Source organism: Silene latifolia, chromosome 3, assembly GCF_048544455.1.
Source record: "Silene latifolia isolate original U9 population chromosome 3, ASM4854445v1, whole genome shotgun sequence".
NCBI classification, from domain to species: domain Eukaryota; kingdom Viridiplantae; phylum Streptophyta; class Magnoliopsida; order Caryophyllales; family Caryophyllaceae; genus Silene; species Silene latifolia.
The window spans coordinates 95,443,621-95,467,306 of record NC_133528.1 but is presented as its reverse complement, the minus strand read 5'-3'; the positions used below and the strand labels follow the sequence as shown (position 1 = coordinate 95,467,306).

General features: G+C 40.1%; 1 non-coding gene across 1 annotated transcript; it reads right to left on the bottom strand.

Annotated features, from left to right (window-relative positions):
- Positions 1 to 11,206: 11,206 nt before the first annotated feature.
- Positions 11,207 to 11,313, bottom strand: LOC141650607 (small nucleolar RNA R71). The gene has a single exon (XR_012546630.1). It is a non-coding gene; the product is annotated as a small nucleolar RNA R71 (small nucleolar RNA).
- Positions 11,314 to 23,686: the final 12,373 nt, after the last annotated feature.

Genomic DNA, 23,686 nt, shown 5'->3' with positions numbered 1-23,686 from the left:
TGTTTTTATACATGAAGTTTAGTGGGAGTTACGGAAATTTTAATTAGTCTTATATGTGGATGACATATTGATCATTGAGAATGATTTAAGACTTTTGGAGTATTATAATACATCTTTAATATCCGGATTTATGAAAATAAATCCACATGATATTAGCGTCAAATAAGAAGTCTTATGTTGATAAGATTCATGACTAGTTCAATCAAAATTGAACATATTTGATTGATTCCATTTGCTTCCGCTGCCGAGTCAATTAAATAAGAAATGATGTATAACACTTCATATACTTTGAGTATGATGAATTGTTTCAAAATCGAAATCAAGAAATAATTACCAAGTAGCCATATTGATTACCCTTAAGTGCTTGCAGAAGCATTTAGAGAGTAATGCAAAGTGTTTTTGATGCAATTTTGTGTAAGAGTGTTACACAAGTGACAATTGACAATTGAGATTGCGCATGGTTTCTGACAAAACCATAATCAAAACACATTAGGATGGTTAAGATACCATTGTGGCTATGTTATTTAAGGAATAGATTTTCTAGAATCGTTCTAGGCAATAAAGAACAATGAGAAATATTTATAACAGAAATTGAGTACACTTGCAATCATGGGATGTGCAAGAAGGATGAGTCCCGCACACTGTGAAAACAGTGGGAGCTATTCTAAGGCTAGAAGGCCTATGTCTTGATTGGATCTCGACACGTACTCAGAAAGTTTTGTAATGCAAATGTATACATTACAAAGGAAAACGAGTATGTAGTAAGGTTGAGTAAGGTACAAGAAGTTGATAAAACCTACTAACCAAAGCCTTCTCATAGGCTTAACATGATGAGTCATGTCATTTCAATTAAATTGAGATGAAAAACTACATTCAAGATCAAACTGGATTATAGAATATGAAGTAGTAATCAGGCATTGACTATTCATATATGATAATCGCATTTGTCGTTCGAGTTTTACTTTAAAACTCTTTTATTATACTTTGTTACATCCAAACGGGTTGTAGAGACAACATTGAACCCCGTTAAAGTGAACCCGGATTAACATGGTATTCGCCCATAGTCACTTGTATGAGGTGACGTCTCGAAGTGACTAGAGTGTGATGCGATTGATGGCAAGTTCAAGTGCCATAGAGTCATATGAGATGACTAGTCGATCACATAGGCAGACTGTTAGGAACACTTTGTCGGGCAGTGACCGCTTATAGAGTTCTGACAAATTTATATAGCCTGGTCGTGGCGAGAGCTACTGTAGTATTCTAATGAGTCGATTCTTTTGACTAAAGACCGTTCACCTAAGATGGCACAGTTTCAGATTAACTTTGATTTGTGTTACTACGACCTTCGTAAATGGGGTCAAATGGGCATATTTTAGGTTATGATGGTTGTGGCTAGTCGAAGGGAATGAGTGCGATAGGAATTGTCCACCCCCTTGTCAGGGTTAAAACAATATCTCAGGGCCACTCGAGGAGTAATGAACTGGAAATGCGTGGCCACGCTCGGAAGATATCTATGGTAGATAAATCCGGTCAATCAGTTATTCTCCAGATCGAGGAAACCACTCTCGATATGATCACTTGCAAGTACGACCCGAAAGACACCTTGCATTGAGTGGGAGATAGTAATAGGACAAGAGAATTGGTGACGCACACTTGTCGAGGACAAGTGGGAGATTGTTGGAGTAAGTGTCCCCGATAATAATGCGATCACAATTGTCGATCATATTGATCACATATTTAAAACTCATATCAAGAATACGTAAGGGATGATTCATTTTATAGTCAACTGATCAACATTAATCGGTAACGATTGGCTTGTTAGAGTTTGACGTTACTGTCGTGGGACGGTGGTGGTCAGTTGATCCCTTAAGGTCACACCTAAAGGATGATGCCCTTATCTATAAAGTTGATTAATTGTATGACGATGCAAGTTGATCAATTCCTTAAAATTGAACAATTCGATTTGTGAAGAGGGAATATTATCTTATTGTAATGGGATTAAATAAGATTTATTTTAGTAATAAAATGCTTTGTTACTAAAATTGTTCATTGTTTGAGAAACAATAAAGATAAGAATGAATGGTTAATTATAATTACAAGATGTTGTGAATTATAATTTTATGACCCATTTTATTTATGTGATCAAGTATCACTGGTCAATTTGTTGTACGTAATTTAATTAATTCATGAAATGATATGTATGTGATAAATATGCATCAACTTAATTAATAACATGTAACATACTACATGTGACATATTGTGTGACAAATGACAAATTGACAAAATAAAATGGTAGTCCATTTTATATAAGTGGACCAAAATGGTGGAAGTTTGGTGGATTGTGGTTGTTTTATTTTAAGAGATAAAATAAGATGTAATCATGGCTACTCCTTACTAGCCTTACGACCTACACCACTTTCTTACACACCTATATTTTGATAAGAGAAAAAGAAAAGAATAGATGCTCTTTTGGCCTCTAGTTGGTCGGCCACACTACTCTTATTTGGAGTTGTGTTGGTTCCTCCTTTTCTTATTCTTACACTACCATTCATTTCTCATGCATACTCTCTTACTAATATTTATTTCTCTTTCATCAAGACGTGAGAAATATTGATCCAAATTGTTCATAGAAGATTACTAAAATTATTAATGTAATATATGAGTGTTAGTAATCAATTTTAAGGTAAACTACTAAACTAATATCTAGCTAATATTATTTAGTGGGGTTAAGGGATAATCTTGGGTGCAATCAAGAGGAGAATATCTACTTTGGGATTTTTGGAGGATCATCCTTATTTTCATTGCAGCTCAAGAACTAACAAGAAGGAGATCTTGTTGGTGCCCATAAAACCGAAATTTGTTGGTAAGAAAACGATTTACTCATCTTTTGTTATTAAGTTTGCATGCATAAGATTAGTAATTAATTTTATGACTAAATTAATTTGTAACATATAAGAATATGTTAAGTCATGAGATATAGATTTCCAACAACACCATCTCCCATCAAAATGGACACTCCCATCTGTATGGATAGAAAACCTGGAAACTGTCCCACTCTCCACTCTTGACTTCCATTCTTGAATCTTAGGATCAAGCTCTTGCTTACTCTTGATGTTCTTATATAAGTCTGGCTCGATCGTCAAATCCCCGATGGTATCCCCCTTTCTTATCATAAAGATCCCCATCCGAGACATCTCATCCCTCAGCTTCAGCAGAGACATGGTCGTACAAAGCGAATGAACGCTCTTCCTACTCAAAGCATCTGCAATAACATTAGCCTTACCCTCGTGATAGATGATCTCCATATCATAATCTCCGATCAACTCCATCCACCGTCTCTGTCGCATGTTAAGCTCCTTCTGAGTGTAGATATACTTTAGGCTCTTATGATCAGAAAACACCTTAAAGGTTGCTCCATAAAGGTAGTGCCTCCAAATCTTAAGAGCAAAAACAACTGCACCCAGTTCCAGATCATGAGTAGGGTAATTCTCCTCATATGGCTTTAGCTGCCTCGAAGCATAAGCTATAACCTTCCCTGCCTGCATCAAAACACAACCCAGACCATTCTTTGAAGCATCGATGTATACCTCAAAGTTCTTACATCCCTCTGGCAAAGCTAGAATAGGAGCTGTGGTCAAACGTTCCTTTAAGGTCTGAAACGCCGTCTCACAACTCTCATCCCAAACAAATCGGGTCTCTTTCCTCATCAAGGCAGTCATAGGGCACGCTATAGTAGAGAAGTTTTTCACAAACCTCATGTAATAGCCAGCAAGGCCTAAGAAACTCCGAATCTCGGCAATATTCTTCGGTGATTCCCACTTGGTCACGGCCTCAATCTTGCTAGGATCCACAGACACCCCTTTCTTAGATATCACATGACCTAGGAAAGCCACCTCCTCCAACCAGAACTCGCACTTAGATAGCTTGGCATAGAGTTGATTCTCTCTCAGAGTCTGCAAAACCATCCTCAAGTGCTCCTCATGTTCTTCCTTAGTCTTAGAATAGACTAAGATGTCGTCGATGAAAACAACAACAAACCAATCCAAGAACGGTGTAAAGATTCGGTTCATCAAATCCATGAAAGCTGTTGGTGCATTGGTCAACCCAAAAAGGCATCACCACATACTCATAATGACCATATAGAGATCGGAATGTTGTCTTTGGAATATCCTCATCTGCTATCCTCAACTGGTGATAACCTGACCTCAAATCAATCTTGGAAAATACACATGCTCCACTCAGTTGGTCAAACAAGTCATCAATCCTGGGCAGAGGATACTTATTCTTCACCGTGACACGGTTAAGCTCCCTATAGTCGATGCATAACCTCATGCTCCCATCTTTCTTTTTCACAAACAAAACTGGAGCTCCCCAAGATGACACACTTGGCCGGATATAACCCTTGTCTAACAACTCATGTAACTGTTTCTTCAACTCAGCTAACTCTTTAGGTGCCATACGGTAAGGTGCTTTAGATATAGGACATGTTCCGGGTTTAAGCTCCACACTGAAATCAACATCCCTCTTTGGCGGCAAACTCGGTATCTCTTCAGGAAAGACATCATCAAACTCTCCCACCACAGGTATCTCAGCAGCTGATTGTGACTCTACTCGGCCATCTCTCACATGACAAAGAATAAAAGGGCACTTCTTCCTCAGATATGACTTTAAAGTCATCACAGCTACGAACTTACGCTTAGGTTCTACCACAAACCCTCTATAGGACACTCTAACACCCTTTGGACCCCTTAAAGACACTTTCTTTTGTCGACAATCTATCTTGGCATCATACTTACCCAGCCAATCCATCCCGACAATCACCTGAAACCCATCCATAGGAAACTCTAACAGGTCTACCGGTAAATCTACCCCTCCAACTACCATAGACACTCCCTTATACAACTTGAGACACGACACAGACTCCCCAGAAGGTATGAACACGTCATCCTTTACAATCTCAAACTTCCCCAAACCCATAGACAAGGCATGACTCCTAGACACAAAATAATATGTTTGATGTGATCAATATCTGAGCATATTTAGTCCCCGAATTAGCCTCGTTCCTATGCTTTTTAGTTCATATTTGGGTCATTTATTGTCTTTAGTCCTTTGTTTTGCATATTCTTTGAGGTTTTGTTTCCTTGGTAGGAGAGGAGTGCAAACCTTGCATTTTCATGGCAAAATAGAGCTAAATTGATCGAATCTAATGACCAGGCATCAAAGAAAAGACAAGACTAGAAGGCCTTTGTATATAATGTAGTAGATGGGCAATGATGAAGAAGATCCTTGCATCCCCGACAAAATCCCGGAGGATTGTTGGAAGAAAGAAAGAAGAAAAGGAAGCTGAGCCAGGATCCGCTCGTCCCACCACTCGGGACGTCCGTCCAGCAGCCTCCCAGGACGCTCGTCCAAGCCGCCCAGACGCCCGTCCAGCACCTCCCCAATCCTCCCGTCCCGACCCTTGGACGCTCGGATTGTGCTCTAGAGGGACACGTCCTCTTCTTCCCTCCATAGAAGATGCGCATATTTTTGGAAGACTAGCTAAAAGGAGACCCGCATCGTTTCTTGAGAGGAGTGATTCCTCAAGGACTTAATCGTCATTTAAGCCCTTAGTAACCCTAATTTGTGCACCTAATCCCCACTATAAATACCCCATTAGTCTAATTAGGTTATCATGTTCTTCTTATCAATCTTTAGTGTAGTTTATATCATTCTAATCTCTCCTTAATCTTGTAATCAACTTCTAATCAAATATTAATACAAATCTCATTTCCTTAATTTCTCTTTTGTTCATCTTTTATTTTTGGTAATTGAAGATTATTTGGGTTTATTGGGAGATTGACAACCTTCCATCAATCATCAAGTACTTCTTTTATTCTTTGCATTATTATTTTGGAATCATCATTAGGTATAACTCTCTTAATCCCTTTTTAATTATTGTTAATCATCTTCATTTATTCTTCATGTTTTGCTTTGTTAATATGATTGACAACCTTGTTAACATGTTAAACTTGATAATGAGTGAGTAGTTTCCTTAACTAGGGTTAATTGGTAATTAGGGGAAACCAACATGGGGGATGATTCATGCTTAATTTAATGTGTTTTCATAATTTATTTACTTGCTTGTTGTGATCTCAACTTATGCACATGTTATGTTTGATGAAATGCGAGCCTATGAATCCTTGCATTTTTTACGCATCACTTACCTTTTCAATGAGACTTGTAAGACATAAACCAACTTGAGCCTCATTAGACCATGCATATAGTTGAGTAGGGAGGATTAAGTCGACTTGTAGGTGTTGTACAATCTAATCGATTCGGCTCTGGGACCCAAACCTTCCTAGGATTGTAAGATATAAACCAACTCGATCCTATCACAACAATAATTGCTTGCTTATAATTTGAGAATATGTTTATATGATCAATTCCCATGAATCCCCTATGACCCCATGACACCCTAGTGCTTTTAATCAGTTGTTTACATCTCATTTTAGTCATCTTGCTTGTTTACTTTAATTGTTATTTAGTTTAGTGATCTTCTTAACTCAACCCAAATTGTGATACCCCTAGACACCGCTACTTGCAATCGAAAATCCTACATCAATACCCGTCCCTTGGGATCCGACCTTTACTTGCCTCTTTACTAATAGTAGAGTTGTTTGTGAAGTTATAAATATTGTTTTGGTCTAGGTGCTCCTAACGACAAGTAACCGAAATCTAAGCTCAAAGCGGACCGACCAATGTTGCCTCCGAATCAAACAAAACAAAAGACGGTACATTATGAACAAGAAAGGTACCTGTGACTACATGTGCATCATTCTGTGCTTCCTGCTTGTCCATCATGAAGAGCTTCCCATTGTTTTTCTGCCCTCCCCCTTGGACCGAAGCATTGGAGGTGCTCGGCTCGGCTGCCGAATCCTAGGTGGCATTGTTGTTCTGATGCTGATAAGATCCACCACCACTGCGGTTATAACTGCCCTTGTTGCTCTGTCCACCTGTGTTGCCCCATGATCCACCCGGTTGGTTGCTAGCAAAGCTCTGAGTCGGCCCCTGAGAGAAATTCCCTTGGTAAGCTCCCGAACCTGCGCCGGTCTTGACACTTGTGCACTCCCGCCTCTTGTGGCCTACACCACCACTGTTGAAGCATGTAAGGTTGGAGTTGACATCAAACTCCGACTCCCAGCCTTTCCCCAACCACGAGATCCCCCAGAGAAACCAGCTCCACCAGAAAAAGCCTTGGCGTGATTGAAGTTACCCCTCTTGTTGCCCGACTGATTGTTGTTTCCACTATCAGCCTTCCTTTTCTCGGCAGCAGCCCTTTCATTAATCTCTTTTGAGAGATCTACCATCCTCTCAGCTTGACTATCTCTCAGATACACTTCCTTGAGGTCAGTGGCAACCCCAGCTGGCAGACGGCTCACGATCTTGGCAGATAAACCCCTCTCAAAATGGAGAGCCAAACCCCTTTGTCCCAACTGCATATCCTCAACATAGCGAGATAACTCTAGGAACTGGTGATAGTACTCAGTGACTGTCATCTCCTCTGTCATGGTGAAGGAATTGAACTCAGACCTCATCTTGTGTCAGATATGCTCCGGCACAAACTGCTCTCTCATAGCGCTCTTCATTCCTGACCAAGGAATGGCCCCCAGACCCTCAGCCTGGTAGTAAGCTCTAGCATCCTCCTTGACGTTTTGCCACCACACGGCGGATTCACCTCTCAGGTAGTATACTACCTGCTCAATGATCATGTCATCAGGACACTTGATCACTTCCATGAGACTTTCCATCTCACGGTGCCATTTCTCAAGCAGCTTTGGTTCCCCAACATCCTCATATGTGAGAGGGTTGAAGCGGGCAATGATGATGCTAAGTTGAGTAGCATCCACCGGCTTCTTCGTCCCCTTTCCCACATTCTTAAGAGCCTCAAGAAGAGCATCTTGTTGCTCAATCATACGAGCAATCTCATCAATGGTCATCTCAGAAGCTTGAATTTACGCGGCAGTTCTTTTAGGCGGCAATTTGAGCTGATAAGAGACAACAAACGTAAGCACAAAAGTCTACGGCTCAAAATGCAAAAATCTTTTGCCAAAGAAGCACTCGGCCGAGTACCGGACAATACTCGGTCGAGTAAAGACTACTCGGTCGAGTATCTTCGATACTCAGTCGAGTAGTCGACTCCAGTAGCCGACCTCAAATTCACAAAACGCATACTCGGTCGAGTATAAACAACACTCGGCCGAGTATGCTCTACTCGGTCGAGTAAACACATCCAGTAGCAACTGCTGCTTACTACCAAACAACACTCAGTCGAGTGCCTGGTTACTCGGCCGAGTACCCCATACTCGGTCGAGTACCTGCCCTGCTCGGCCGAGTCATGCTAAACGAGCTACAAACGATACACAGTATTCCCTTATAATGCTTTCTACTCCAACTTACAATCATATATCAACAGGAAGTCGATTGCCACATAATAAGCATGTAATCATGTCAATCACTCACATGCTAAAACCGTTTCACTAAATTTCACATATTTATTCCTTCTACTTCGTTTCAGTTCTCAACATACTTTTACGAATCCATATACACATTCCTTATCACCACATGTTCCAACCATGAGCCTTAACATACATGCACATATACGACACAACTCTCAACACAATTCTCCCCGTGACCGGCTCGAGTTAGTGAGTGCCAAATTGCGACTCCGGGAAATCTCCCGAGTCCTTGCGGTAGTGATGTGACCATAATTTGAGCATATTTAGCCCCCGAATTAGCCTTGTTCCCATGCTTTTTAGTGCATATTTGGGTCATTTATTGTCTTTAGTCCTTTGTTTTGCATATTCTTTAAGGTTTTGATCCCTTGGTAGGAAAAGAGTGCAAACCTTGCATTTTCATGGCAAAATGAAGCTAAAATTGATTGAATTCAATGACCAAGCATCAAAGAGAAGACAAGACTAGAAGGCCTTTGTACATACTATATTAGATGGGCAATGATGAGAAAAGATCCTTGCATCCCCGAGGAAATCCTCAAGGATTTTATGAAGAGAAAGGAAGAAAAGAAGAAAGGAAGAAGCTGTAAGAGAATCCGAGCGGATTGCCCACAATCCGCCCGTCCAAGAGGAACAATCCGAGCGTCTTCCTCAGCTGGACGCTCGTCCAGAACCACCACAATCCGCCCGTCCACCCCACAAATCCGCTCGTCCAACAAGAAGACAATCCGCCCTTCCCGTGCTCTGGACGCTCGAATTGTGTGACAGCTAAATCCGTCTTCTACTTGTTCAATGAAGGATGCGCATATTTTTCAAAGACCGGCGAAAAGGAGACCGGAGTCTCTCTTGAGGCCGGCGATTCCTCAAGGATCTAATCGTCATTTAAGCCCTTAGTAAACCCTAATTTATGTACCTAATCTCCACTATAAATACCCCATTAGGCTAATTAGATTATCATGTTCTTCTTAGCAATCTCTAGTGTAGTTTATATCAATCAAATCTCTCTTTAATCTTGTAATCAACATTTAATCAAGTTTTAATACAAATCTCATTTCCTTAATCTCTCTTTTGTTCATCTTTCATTTTGGGTAATTGAAGATTATTTGGGTTATTATTGGGAGATTGAAAACCTTCCAATTAATCATCAAGTACCTCTATTATCCTTTGCTTTATTATTGGAATCATTAGTAGGTATAATTCTCTTAATTCCTTTTTAATTATTGTTAATTATCTTCTTTTATTCATCATGTTTTACTTTGTTGGTATGATTGACAACCTTCCTAGCATGTTCAACATGATAATGAGTGAGTAGTTTCCTTAGCTAGGGTTAATGGGTAATTAGGGGAAACCAACATGAGGGATGATTCATGCTTAAATTAATATGTTTTCATAGTTTATTTGCTTGCTTGTTGTGATCTCAACTTATGCACATGTTATGTTTGATGAAATGCAAGCCTATGAATCCTTGCATTTTTTACCCATCACCTATCTTTTCAATGAGACTTGTAAGACATAAACCAACTCGAGTCTCATTAGACCATGCATATAGTTGAGTAGGGAAGATTAAGTCGACTTGTAGGTGTTGTACAATCTAATCGATTCAACTCCGGGACCCAAACTTTCCTAGGATTGAAAGATATAAACTAACTCGATCCATCACAACAATAATTGCTTGCTTATGATTTGAGAATATGTTTGTATGATCAATTCCCATGAATCCCCTATGACCCCATGACACCCTAGTGCCTTTTACCAATTGTTTACATCCCTTTTTAATCATCTTGCTTATTTACTTTCATTGCTATTTTAGTTTAGTGATCTTCTACTTCAAACCCCAAATTGTGACACCCCTAGACACCGCTAGTTGCAATTGAAAATCTCATCTCAATTCCCGTCCCTTGGGATCCGACCTTTACTTGCCTCTTTACTAATTGTAGAGTTGTTTGTGGAGTTATAAATTGTGTTTTGGTCTAGGTGCTCATAACGACAACTACCGAAAACTAAACCCTCCTAAGGGAGTCCGACCAAAAATGGCGCCGTTGTCGGGGACGGTGTTAGCTTGATTTAGATTTTCTTAAATTGTTATTAGTTGTGTCTTTCTTTTCCTTGGGAAAGTAAAACTCCTCAAGGTTTGTTCTAATTATTTTCAAGTTGTTTGATATTTTGCATGTCTAGAAGATCACAACGTATTGGTGACAAACAATAGAAGACTTGCTAGGAGAACTTTGAGAGGTATTGGTGAGGTTGTACATATTCAACCAAACACTATTGAGTTCGTCAACCCTTTTGCAAGAGAAGGTGAGGAGAACCCAATACAAAATCCAACACAAAATCAACCCACAATGCCTAAATTTTCATCACATTCCGTACCAACCGAGGAGAACCTACCCAATGGTACTCCCACACCACAACACTTAACCGGAAATTTTATTGCCAAATCCGCATTTATCCAATTAGTCGAAAGAAGCCAATTTGGGGGGATGCCTAGTGAAGACCCTCACTCTCACATGGAAACTTTTTGTGACTATTGTGATGCGATTTCTCAAACCGGTGTAACTCAAGACCAAATTCGACGGGTCTTATTTCCTTTTTCTCTAATTGGCACCGCAAAACAATGGTTAAAAGGCCTTGATAAGGCTACTCTCGGAATTGATTCTTGGAAGAAATTGGCTCTAGCTTTCTACAAAAAGTTCTATCCACCGGAAAAGACTAACATGCTAAGAGCTCAAATTACGGGCTTTAAGCAAAGGGATGAAGAATCTTTGTATGAAGCTTGGGAGCGATTCAAAGGAATTTGTCGCTCATGTCCTCATCATGGACTTAGCGAGTGGTTCTTGGTACAACAATTTTGGAATGGTCTTTATGAAGACGCAAGAAACATTCTCAACATGGGATCAAATGGTATGTTCACCGAAGTTGACGACAATCAAACTTGGAACAAGATTGAGGAAATGGCGGTCCATAATTCACAATATAGTAGACCTCGCAAGGCTACTAGAGGAGGAAAGCATGAAGTGGACTCTATTACTCAATGGGGTGCTCAACTTAGTGCTCACATTGATACCATCAATTTGAAGTTCGAAAAAGCTATGGCTAGACTTGAAGAAGCCTCAAAATCACCAAAGCACCATGTTAATGCCATGACGGCATCTTCATCAATCCCAAGTGGGATATGTGAGAATTGTGGAACTTTGGGACATGACCAAAGTGAATGTAACGGAACAAATGAACAAGTGAATGCTTTTCAAGCATACAAGAGTGGTACCCCTTATTCAAATTATTACAATGAAAACACCAAATTCCACCTAAATCTCTCATACAAAAGCCAAAATGTTCAAAACCCTCAACCAACATACACCCCACCTCCCATGAGAAACCAAAATCAAAGACCCTTTTACAACCAAAACCAAGGTTACCAAAATCAAACCCCATACAATCAACAAAATGACCAAGGTTTTGATGTTCAAAAAGTGGTCCTCCAAATGCAAAAGAATCAACAAGAGTTTTTCACTCAAATGCAAAAGGATAGTCAAGCAAAGAAAATCACCATCAACAACATCCTAGCCTACACCAAAATGTTGGAAACCCAATTGACTCAACTAGCATCCTCAATCTCACAAAGACAAAAGGGGCAATTACCACCTCAAAGTAATCCCCCAAGACATGAAACGGTTAGTGTCATTCACTTGAGGAGTGGTACGAGGTATGAAGCACCGAAGAAGTAAGTTGAGGATGAAGTTGTGGGAGCTAGTGATAAAGAAGAAGTTGTGCTAAACTCCAAGGATGGAGAACCATCAAAAGAAGAAGTTTCAAAGAAAAATGAAGACAATGCGAAGGAGAAAGAGTCCATTGTGATTAGACTTCCTTTTCCAAGTCGTCAAGCCAAGCCCAAATTTGATGACCAACTTGGAAAATTTATGGAGATTGTGAAGAATTTGGAAGTCTCGATTCCCTTCACGGAATTAATCAATCACGTGACGACCTATGCAAAATACATGAAAGACATCCTTACGAAGAAGAAGTCGATCCGGAAGCTTGAGACTATCGCCTTCACTAAGGTGAGTAGTGCAATACTTCAAGGGAGTTCACCTCCAAAACTTAAAGATCCGGGAAGCTTCTCAATACCGTGTACCATTGGCGACACCACGATCAACAAAGCCTTATGTGATCTAGGGGCTAGTGTGAGTGTTATGCCGTATTCGGTGAGTAAAAGGTTAGGGATGGGAGAGCTTAAATGCACTAATATCACACTCCAAATGGCCGATAGATCGACGAAGACACCATTGTGGATATGGGAAGATGTTCCCGTAAGAGTTGGGAAATTTTTCATCTCGGTGGACTTTGTCATTGTTGACATGGAAGAAGACTCCAATATTCCAATCATTCTAGGTAGACCTTTCTTGCACACCGCGGGTGCGGTGATAGATGTGAAGCATGGAGAGCTCACTCTAGAAGTGGGAGATGAAAGCATAACTTTCAATCTTGACAAGACCATGAGAGCTCCCCGTTTGCATGAACCATGTTTTATGGTTGATCATTATAGCCGGAAGGATGATAGGAAGAAGTCGGAACTCCAATGGAAGAAGAAATTCGATGATGCTCCATTCAAAGAGCAAGGAAATTGTAACAAAGAGAGCTTGAAAAGCTCGCCAAAGTTAAGCAATGAAGAAGATGGCCTCATTGGCCAAAACAAGAAAGTGGGAGAGTTGTCTCTATCAACTCAAGAGATCTTTAGTGACCAAGTAGATGAAGTTTGTGGTCTTTGGGACGATGAGTTTGAAGGGATTTTCAATCCCTACATTGGTAATGCTATCGATCAAGACCAACATGAAGGACAACAAATGCAAAGATCTATTGAAGATCTTTATCATGATAACGAACAAGCTTTTGACTACTTTTTCAAGGTGTTGAGTAACATCAACAACACCTTGGACATGCCCCCATGACATCTCACTAAGGATGAGAGTTTGGTGGAGTCCTCTCCAAACCACAATTTGTTAATATTTCTAACTCCCTAACTTGCATTTTAAGTCTTACATTGCATTTTTGTCATTTTTGGATTTTTATGCCTTGATCAAGATATTTATCATTTTTGAGAGAAGTGAGGGAGGGACTAATGATTTTATTGATGTGTAGTGCTTTAGCTTAGTGTGGGGATAGCAATTGCCTAGGCTACTCATGCCTTTGTAGTGCCCCTATAATGAAGAACACGGGATTTGAAGAATGAAAATGACACGGGATATGCAAGTGCACGGATGGAACTGAATCCGGGTAAACCAGGAGGAATCCGAGCATCCTTATGGGTAATCCGCTCGTCTTATGGAAATCCGAGCGTCTGTGGGAGAATCCGTCCGTCCAAATGAGCTGCAAAATTGAAAATTTTGGTCTGTTAGAGAATCCGAGCGTCCCAGCTGACAAGACGCTCGTCTGAAAGAATATGCTCGTCTTTGCAAGAAGACGCTCGTCTTTTTGCCATTGCAGATTGAGAAAATTCGTTGTAACAGAATCCGCTCGTCTTTAAGGGAATCCGCTCGTCCTGAATTGCAGAAATCCGCTCGTCTTCACTGAAAGACGCTCGTCTTTAGGCGAGATTTCCTGAACCCAAATTGAGCAGAATCCGAGCGTCCCGACAGGAATCCGCTCGTCTTCCCCCCTGCAGTTTTGAAAATTTCGGGTATTTTAAATACCCCTTCCCACATTCATTCATTCATTCATACATTCAAACACTACCCATAAACCCCAAACCCCAAAACCCTCATCCTCTCCATCACCAAAAACAAGATTTCCTCAAGCAAATTCAACAAAATCAAGTTCAAACTTCCTTACAACAACAATTAATCACTCCTTTTACAATAATAATCAATCCAAGCACCAAAATCTTCAACCTTTGAGTCGATTTTTGAAATACAAAGGCAAATCCTTTCATCTTAAAATCGATTTGGGTATAATTGGAAATTGAAGATTTTCAATCTTTTCTTGGTATAATCATCAATGGCAAGAACAAAAGGAGCAACAAAGGCACTCAAGGCAAAGGCACTCTCAAAAAGGCAACAATGCCTTCAAGCAAAGAAAGCTTCAATGGCTATGGTGGTTGTTAGTGCAAACATGGAAGTTCAACAACAACAAGATCCTCCCTTGGAAGCAACAACAACATCAACAACTCCGGAAATTGCTCAATTACCCAACTATCCGGAGGTAATTTTCATTTCTAACTCCCATAGGGATACATTTGCCAAGTATGCTAAGAAAGCCATTCTACCCACCAAATTCATATGTGAAGATGCCTTGAACAAATTGGGTGTCCTTGAACAAACAAAAGCCTTCTTTGAAGCCAAGGGGTTGGGAAAATTGTTTACTATAAGAGAATTGACATACCCCTCCCTTACCTTGGAATTCTTAAGTTCATTGAAAGTGACTAAGGTAGAGACTAGAACATACATCGAGTTTCGCCTTGCCAATGTGAATAGGCGCATCACCTTTGATGTTTTGATTAAAGCATTAGGTCTTAGTGATACACCTTATTATCAAAAGATGCCCGAAAAGTATGACCCCGCTCCTCTTTGGGAGGCAATTTCCGGGAAGAAATTTGTGAGCTTTCATGCTTGTCACGCTCTATTAGTCCACCATCCGGGCATTAGAGTGTGGCACAAGGTCATCGGGAATACTATAATTGCAAGAAAAGACATTAACCACTTTACAAAGCTCGATTGTATTCTACTTGAGTCGGCCTTAAATGTTGGAAGGGAATTCACTAAGCCTTACAATGCTCTAAGGCTTTTGGTGGAAAGATGGCTCAATGTTGATTGTGGTAAGGAAGGCACCGCTTTTATCATAAATGGAGGTCTAGTTACTCTTTTGGCCAAGCACTTTGACGCAAATTTCAACAAGGATAACACCTATGTGGCGATCAAAGGGGGTCATCTCATTGACATGGACGCCATGATTAACAAGTACAAGTGGGTCAAGCATAACTTTCTTGACACCAACTATGGGTGGCTCACCAATGATGCTAGATCTTTCACTTTGCCTTCCAAGATATGCCGATTAAGTGCTCATCGAACAAACTACCTATTTCGGATAAGTGGGCACTAGTAAGTTCACCTTCTTACTAGTTCTTGAGCTTTCCAAAATGGAAGAACAAGATTCAAGTGGAGAATCTCTTCTAAGGAATTATACCCAAAGTAATACCCTTAATAATTATAATTAATATGAACTAGTATTAATTAAAATCTTACATAAACTTGACACAAAATATTAATTTTGTTCTCTTCTTATTTCGGTTAAGAGGAGAGGATTTTTATGAGTTTTCTTTCTCTAAAATGTTTCACAAAATGTAGAGAGTAGTTGAATGAATAATACACTACAAGAATATCAATGTATGTAGTGTAAAAAATAAGAGAAAATCCTTTTATTTTCTCTTCAAAAAACCGGGTGGTAGGGGTGTTGGGAAATGTGTCCTCAACAATAGTGCGATCACATGATTTAATTATCATTATTAAATCTCATTACAAGAATACGGAAGGGATGATACATAATATATATAGTCAACTGGTCCACACATATCGGTAATGATTGGCTGGCTAGAGTTTGACATTACTGTCGTGCGACGGTGGTGATCAGTTGATCCCTTGAGGTCACACCTAAAGGACGATTCCCTTAATTGAAAAGGTTAATTAATTGTATACCGATACAGATTAATTAATTCCTTAAAATTGAACAAATTATTATCATAAGAGAGAAAAGTGACATCTTATTATAATGTGATTAAATGAGATTTTATTTAGTAATTTAAGAAGTTATATTACTAATATTAATCGGTGTTTGCGAAACACGCGAGATGAGAATGATAAGTTAGTTATAATTACAAGATATTGTGAATTATACTAACTAGTAATTAAATGACCATTTTATGAGAAAGTAATTTTATATTACTAGTCAATTTTTTAAATATGATTTATTTAATTTGTAAATGATATTGAATTTGTTAAATATGCATTTTAAATTAAAACATGACATAAGACATGTCACATGTCACATGACATACAATTGTACAAATGACAAAAATAAAATGGACTCCATATTGTGGACAGCGGGCCGCCCACGGGGGGCGCTTGGTGAGAACGAAACAAGCGTTTGCATTTTGTATGGAGTCGCCACCAATTTTTATGGGAAATTGGAACCGTTCGAATACCTCGTGTCATGTCAAGACACAAAGTAGTGACATGAACACTAAGCAATCGTTACCCTTAGCATTCTATGTCTAGAATGACTCTCGTGGATGCCAATGAACACGGGTGCTCACGGAGATCTGGAGTAAGGGGTGAGGGTACGTATTAGGAAGCTCTTTTGATCGAACACCTAATCCCGCCCGCCTCGATAGCGGCCTCTACTAATGATTAGGGAAGTTATTTGTACTTGATATATCGTCGGCTATATGCATGCAATGCAACATCCATAGATTAATCCTAACATGTGAGAATTAGACTAAGTCGGTGAACAATTAATTTAGCAAACAATTGGGTCGAAGTTGGGATTTAAGGTTCATTTACATGTGAGAAACATACAAATGATACAAAATACAATAATAAATATAAATTACAATAAAGAAAATTACATTAATTACAATGGATCTACTGATTTATGTCGAAAATACCGCTAAAACGGATGATTTGAGAAAAAGAAACAAAGAAAATAAAACAAATAAATACGAACAGGAATTAGCGTGATAATACGGATATTAGTTAATTAATACGTAGCCTAATTAATTACGTCAAGGCAGAAAAGGAGTTCAGAGGCAGAATTCAACTCGAACAGCGCAAGAGAGATCGCCCTGGAAGAGGCGCAGGCAGATTCTTTGCGTCTGTTCCAAGGGTGAGTTCTGGCTGTGAAGCCGGAACTGCAAATCGTTAATATTAATTGGTAATTTTAATGATTGATTAGATATTTGACTCGGATGAAAGTGATTTAACAGGTTAGTTAACATATGATTGAGGTCATAAAACAGTAAAACATGGATGAGACGGATTTAAACGAATTAATCATGTGAAGGGTCGATGTTAATGAATGAATAATTAAACTAACTAACTAAACGAATTAGACTAAACATGATGAATTCATGACGAATTAGTGATGAACAATAAATAAACAGATGCAAATTTATCAACAACGAATCCCAGAAACTCAATATGAACGAATTGAATCTCTAAAATCCGGAACTTGAATTTAATGACGAAAACCCTCGAATATGAATTATAAGGGATTTAAGTCGGACTTGACGATTAAAACATGCTAATGAATGATGAATTGTACATATGAATTATAAATTTCCGTGATGAAGAATTAAAGAACAAAACGAAAGAAACAATTTTGGTACGAATTACAGAGGACGGAGGAAGAAGAAAAAAAGCGAGAATGCGGCGGCCTCACGAAGAGGCGCGGCAGTGCTGCGCTCCTTCGAAGAGGCGCAAGCGATTCTTTGCGTCTTTTTTCGATCGTCGATCTCAAAAATCCGTAAGAAAGAGTTTGAAAGACGGTTTTAGAAATCGGTTTTAATGGTGTTTTCGACATAAATCTTACATGATGATACGATAATCAAAAAAATACAATAAATAAAAGTGCAATAAATAAAAGGAGAGATTACACCCTCAGACTTACATGTTGACGGAACGAGAAGAACTAAGAAGATCGATTAGTGATGCTCGATGCGAATGCAAGGAAAGAGTGCCCTCTTAAGAGGAAAACGATTTAACAAGTTGATTAATTAGATTGATTGAGTGTAGTGGTCAAATTGGTCGGTCATGCAACGGAGAGGTCCGGTACCGGAAGATCCGAGCTTACGTGGTCGGAAGTCCAAGCACGTAGGCGCCAATTAGTAAGAACGAAGTCTAGAATGCAAAGGGAGAAGAGAAGGGCGGACACTCGCGTGAGAAATATGAGGAACGAAGGCTCCTATTTATACTAATCACACGGCGGAATTATGGTAAGACTAGGATACGGAAGGAAAGATCCGGAAATAACCGACTTAGGTTAAAACACGGAAACTTGGACAAAAAGAAAGTCCTGGGAAAAGGCGCAGCAGTTGCTGCGTCCCTTGGAAGAGGCGCAAGACTGGGCCGCGTCCTTTCCCGGTAGGTTTCTCGCGCGTAGAAAACGCGTTTGACAGCCTGTCGTATTTTAGGCATAACTTTCTCTACAAGACTCGGATTAAGGTGATTTCGGCGGCGTTGGAAAGCTAAGAGAAAGATCTAGAACTTTCTGTGAAATAGGCCTGACCCAAAAAATCCGTTATGACCTCGTAAAATGGGCCTAAAGGTCGGGTAATCATTTTAGCTAAATGAAATGCACATTTTGTAATGTAAACTTTTAGTTTAGCCTAATGAAGTGACTTGAGACTCAAAATGAGATATAATCTCAACATTTTATGACATCCTAACCTTAGGTAGACAAGCACATTGCTTTGACTCGGGATTTGACGGTTTTAGGAAATGAAGACGGTTTTTGACCCGGACTCCAAATGTACTCTAATTACTGCCAAAACGACCGTATCGGCGCGTAGATGACATTTAAGAGGTAGACATCAATATTTGAGCAATCACTTGACGATAATCTTACGAACTGTCACAAATCGTTCCGCGTACCAAACATGCGGCCCAATCATCACCGGGTGGTTTGCGAGGGGTGCAGAAACGAGGTATCTACAGAGCCCCCACTTTGACTGAGGCTTGGACAAGGCGAAAGTCAAAGTATAGTCATCAGGTCAATCGAAGATTACAACCTGACGACTATGGCGACGCGAGGCGGCTCAAGGGGTCTGAGCCAAGGACCTGTCGTCGGGAACATTTTAGAGTCTGTCGACTTCCGGGGAGGGTCGTTTAAAGTCCATTAGACCACGTAAGGAGGCTCGCCAGCCATAAGAAGAGACCATACCTGAGACTTCTTTCTCGAGATGCTTCCGGAGTTGCGTAGGAGCTAAGGTTGAGCGTAGGAGCTAAGGGTAAGACCTAAAGGATATATAAGGATTGTGCTAGGGTGTGGGACCTTAAAGGAAAGCATTGACGGGAAGGAGGCCTAAAAGTAAGTTCAACTTAAGGGGTAACCAAGGTTTAGGTGTAGGAACTCTAAGGAAGTGATGATCCTAAAGGAATATGATCCTAAAGGGTGATCCTAAAGGGTGATCCTAAAGGAATATGATCCTAAAAGGTAGAAGTGTATGAACTCTAGGGAGTTTGGGAACCTAAAAGAAGCTAGGTGTGCGAACCTGGGTATATGAACCTAAAAAGGGCGGCTGGTATGGGAACTTAAAGGCTTGTGAACTTAATAGGAATTGGGATCCTAGGGTTAAGTTTAGGAACTACTGGGTTACTAATTGTTGTTTTGGACACATGCATCCGAGCTTCCTATGGTATGGGAACTTCAAAAGGATTTATGGGTTTATGAACCTAAGGTCGTTGGTGTGGGAGATTAAAGGTTTATGAACCTAAAGGAGGCCATTTTGGGATCTAAGAATCTAGGAGGTAAGAATCCTAACTTTGGGTTTACGAACCTAAGGAAGGGGGCTCTGGTTTGGGAACTTCTGGAGAACGACACCTTCGCCGAACTCCGCGTGGAAACAATAATGTCGAGGGTAGCAGGACGTCGGCAGAAACTGCTGGGGAATCTGCTTGCGTCGGTCTCAAGCGAACTCTGGCAAAAACTTGAGGTTGAATCTGCTTGCGTCGGTCTCAAGCGAACTCTTGTTGGGGAATATATTGACGATTAGGAACATCTTGATCGCCATGGGGGAAATCTTGAGTGAGCAATCTTTTTAAAAATACTTGTTATTGGAGAAAAGGATTTGAGCAATACTGCAAAATACTGCTGCTGATGGATATAAGGATTTGAGCAATACTGCAAAATACTGCTGCTGATGGATATAAGGATTTGAGCAATACTGCAAAATACTGCTTCTGATACCTACCTGCATGGTTAGTAGCCACACAAGAATGCAATCTAATATATGCACGTAAGCAATTATCGCACGGACGTCGAATGAGGAGACACACAAGTCGTTTCTTTCTAAAAGTCGTTTAAAACTTGTTCAAAGAAATTTTCGTTTGTAATGCGTATATGCATATTCAAATGGGCTTTAGACATAAGACTTGACATGACACAGACCTACTAGGACGCGAAGTGAAATGTAGACTTAGGTTTGACTGACGCGATACTAACTTAGATTTGACGCGACACAGGGATGACTTTGACAGACTTTGCTTAAGCATGCGCAACTCCTAGCCAAGTGGGGGTGACAATGCGTATCAGTTCCAAAGGTATAAGAATTGCAAGAATGATGAATGCATATGAAGGCAAGGCATGAGCCATAGACCATCTGTCTACTAGAACTTCTTTCACCACCGTTTGCTGTAAAAGAGACCCCTCTTGAGGCACGATGACTTGGAGAATTGATCTAAGACCTTTGTCATTGTCCGGACCGAGTACTAGCCAGACTTAGAGGAATAAAGGAAGGGTGGCATCTTGGAAGAGAAGCCCCCAGGATGAGAAGATGACTCTGGAATTTGGTAAAAAGGAGATTGGGCGACAAAAGGAGCCCCCAGTATAGAGGTGTTGTTTGTGGAAGGGATGTTAATTGAGGTTGGAAGGTTGATAATTGAGGTTGAAAGTTGTTAATTGGGATGATTGATAATTGAAGTTGAAAGTTGATGGTTGGGATGGTTGTGTCCCTGAGGACTGCCTACGTATTCACGTGAAGTGAAATCAAACCAGATCGTAGTTCTGAGGTTTGGTTAATTTTGTTTGGGTGTTGTGGTTGTATCCTTCTTGACTTTTTGTGTAAGAAAGGACTGCCTACGTATCCACCTGAAAAGGTGAAATCAAACCAGATCGTAGTTCAGGTGTGTGCCTAAGCTATGTTGTTAGGGCCTTAAAGTGCAGGGGTCACAAGGGTATATTCTTTTGGTGACTCGAAGAACTGATTTGAGATAACTCCCTCTGATCATAGACCAAAGAAGTATAACTAATTTTGTAAAAATTTCCTTGTCATGTGAGCACACTTAGTGGACCCTAAGGATGATATGGGTTTGTCCCATTCTAGCTAGCAAGGTATTGAAGACTCCGTGTATGGGTCAAGGTAAAACTGGATTGGATGTTTGGAATGTGAAGCTCGGTAATAAGAGGCCTTGATGAAACAAATCTCTGGAGCTTGATTTTGTGGAGTTAAGGCTTTATGGGATTATGGCTTGTAATGTGGCTTGGAAATGGAGTCTCTTGGCTTGATGTAGCCTGAGCACATAAGGGTGGGTTAAAATGACGTGGGTTCAAGTTTCCATGTCTTGGCCCTAAAGGATGGGTATACTTGACGAGCTTGAGAGGATTCTCAAAATTCCTAACTATCTCCATATAACGGTCTCGAGAAGGACTTAGGGTGTGATGTGTGAAAGGCTAAGTGAGGGTGCTAGCGACCATCTTGATTGGTGTCTTGATTTTATATAGACTTCAGCAGTATTTCGTTTAGTATTTGATTCCAGGCTTGTTCTTGATTCAGATTTGGATTCTTGGTCTAAAATATATTTCGGCTTTTGCTCAGATTTTTGATCAGGTTTTGAAGGATTACTTTAACTTTGGATATTGACTTGACTTGCTCGATTGAGCCTCGTTATTTTGACTCTTTTGTCTTGGATATTGATCTTGGTCATTCCTCTTGATTGAGCCTTTGTCTTTGATCATGGCTCGTATCGTCTTGGATTTGCTTGTTACCATGGATTTGGGTCAGACTAGCACCTTTGGTGTGAAACGGGTTGGTCTTTAGTAACATGGGTTGTTTATTGTGGGGAATGGGCTTGCCTTCCGTCATGGATTGTCAACAAGGGAGATGGTCTGGATTCGTCCTAGAATCTCTTGAGATATGCTCGTCCTAGACTAGGGTTATATTGTGGGGTTTCTATTGCCAGACATGGAATAGGTAAAGAAAAGAACACGGAGTTTCGGATCCTCTACAACTTAGAATGGAACATCATAGAAGTGCACTCACATTGACTGTCATGTGTTGTTGTTGTCATTTTAAAAAATGTCTCAAACCAATTCTTGTTGTCACAGGAAAAGGGTAGAGGAGGAGATATGATAGAATATGTGGATTGAAAAGTGTACTTTTATTGGAATGAATAATTAATGTATTTAACATAGATATGAGAAGGCATGTGACTCGTGGGACAGCCCCCAGGTTGTCACTAGGAATGTAAATGGACACGAAGAAAGATACTAGAACAAATATGAGATAGAAAGCCTAAGACTCGGACTCGGACCCGGACTTTGACGCGATCCTAGAACTAGACTAGTAATCATCGGCCCACGCTTGAACATTTTCTCTTCCAGCAACTGGCTTTGGCATCTGACTTTGAGCATCCACCCATTTGAGCACCTCATCCTCATCATTGGGAACGTTGGAAGGATAACAGTCAAGAAGAGTTTCTTGATAATTGGTATATCCATGAGGATTGCCTAAGCTACCTTTTGGGTTAAAAGTTGAGAGGGATAACTTCCCGTTTTCGATCATATCTTGAATGACATGTTTTAATTTGTAACATTTCTCTGTATCATGCCCTTTGCCTCTATGGTACTCGCAGTATGAGTTCTCGTCCCAGAACTTGGATTTCCTTTCTGGTTCGGGTGTAGGTCCTATAGGCTTCAACATTCGTTGTTCCATGAGTCTATGAAGGGCATCCGTGTATGTAATACCAATGTTGGTAAATTTCCTAGGAGGTGTGCCCTTATTTTCGGAAGCCTTTGTAAATGACCTTGGAGGGTTGTTAGGTTTCTTTGATGAAGGATTCATGAGGATGCCTTTATTGATTTTGATTCCCGGATGAGAAGAACTAAGAATGGATTGTCCATTTGTTGCTTTCTCCTTAGGACTGTCAAGTTGAGGGTTTGTCTGGATATCAAGCTTCTTACCCATTTCAGCAAATTGATTCTCCATTTTGGAAAGTCGAGAGTTTAGGCTATCAATAGCTCCCTCTATTTTGGAAAATTTATTGTTGAAGGTAATGGAAAGCATGAGCATTCCATTTTGGATATCTTCGTCTTCGAGGATATTGATCTCTTCATCGTCATGATGATTGAGGAGATGAGAACAATCTAGAGATGGTTCTTCATCATGTTTAATGATATTTGACCCAAGAGGGTCGGTCTTCTTAGATTGCGTG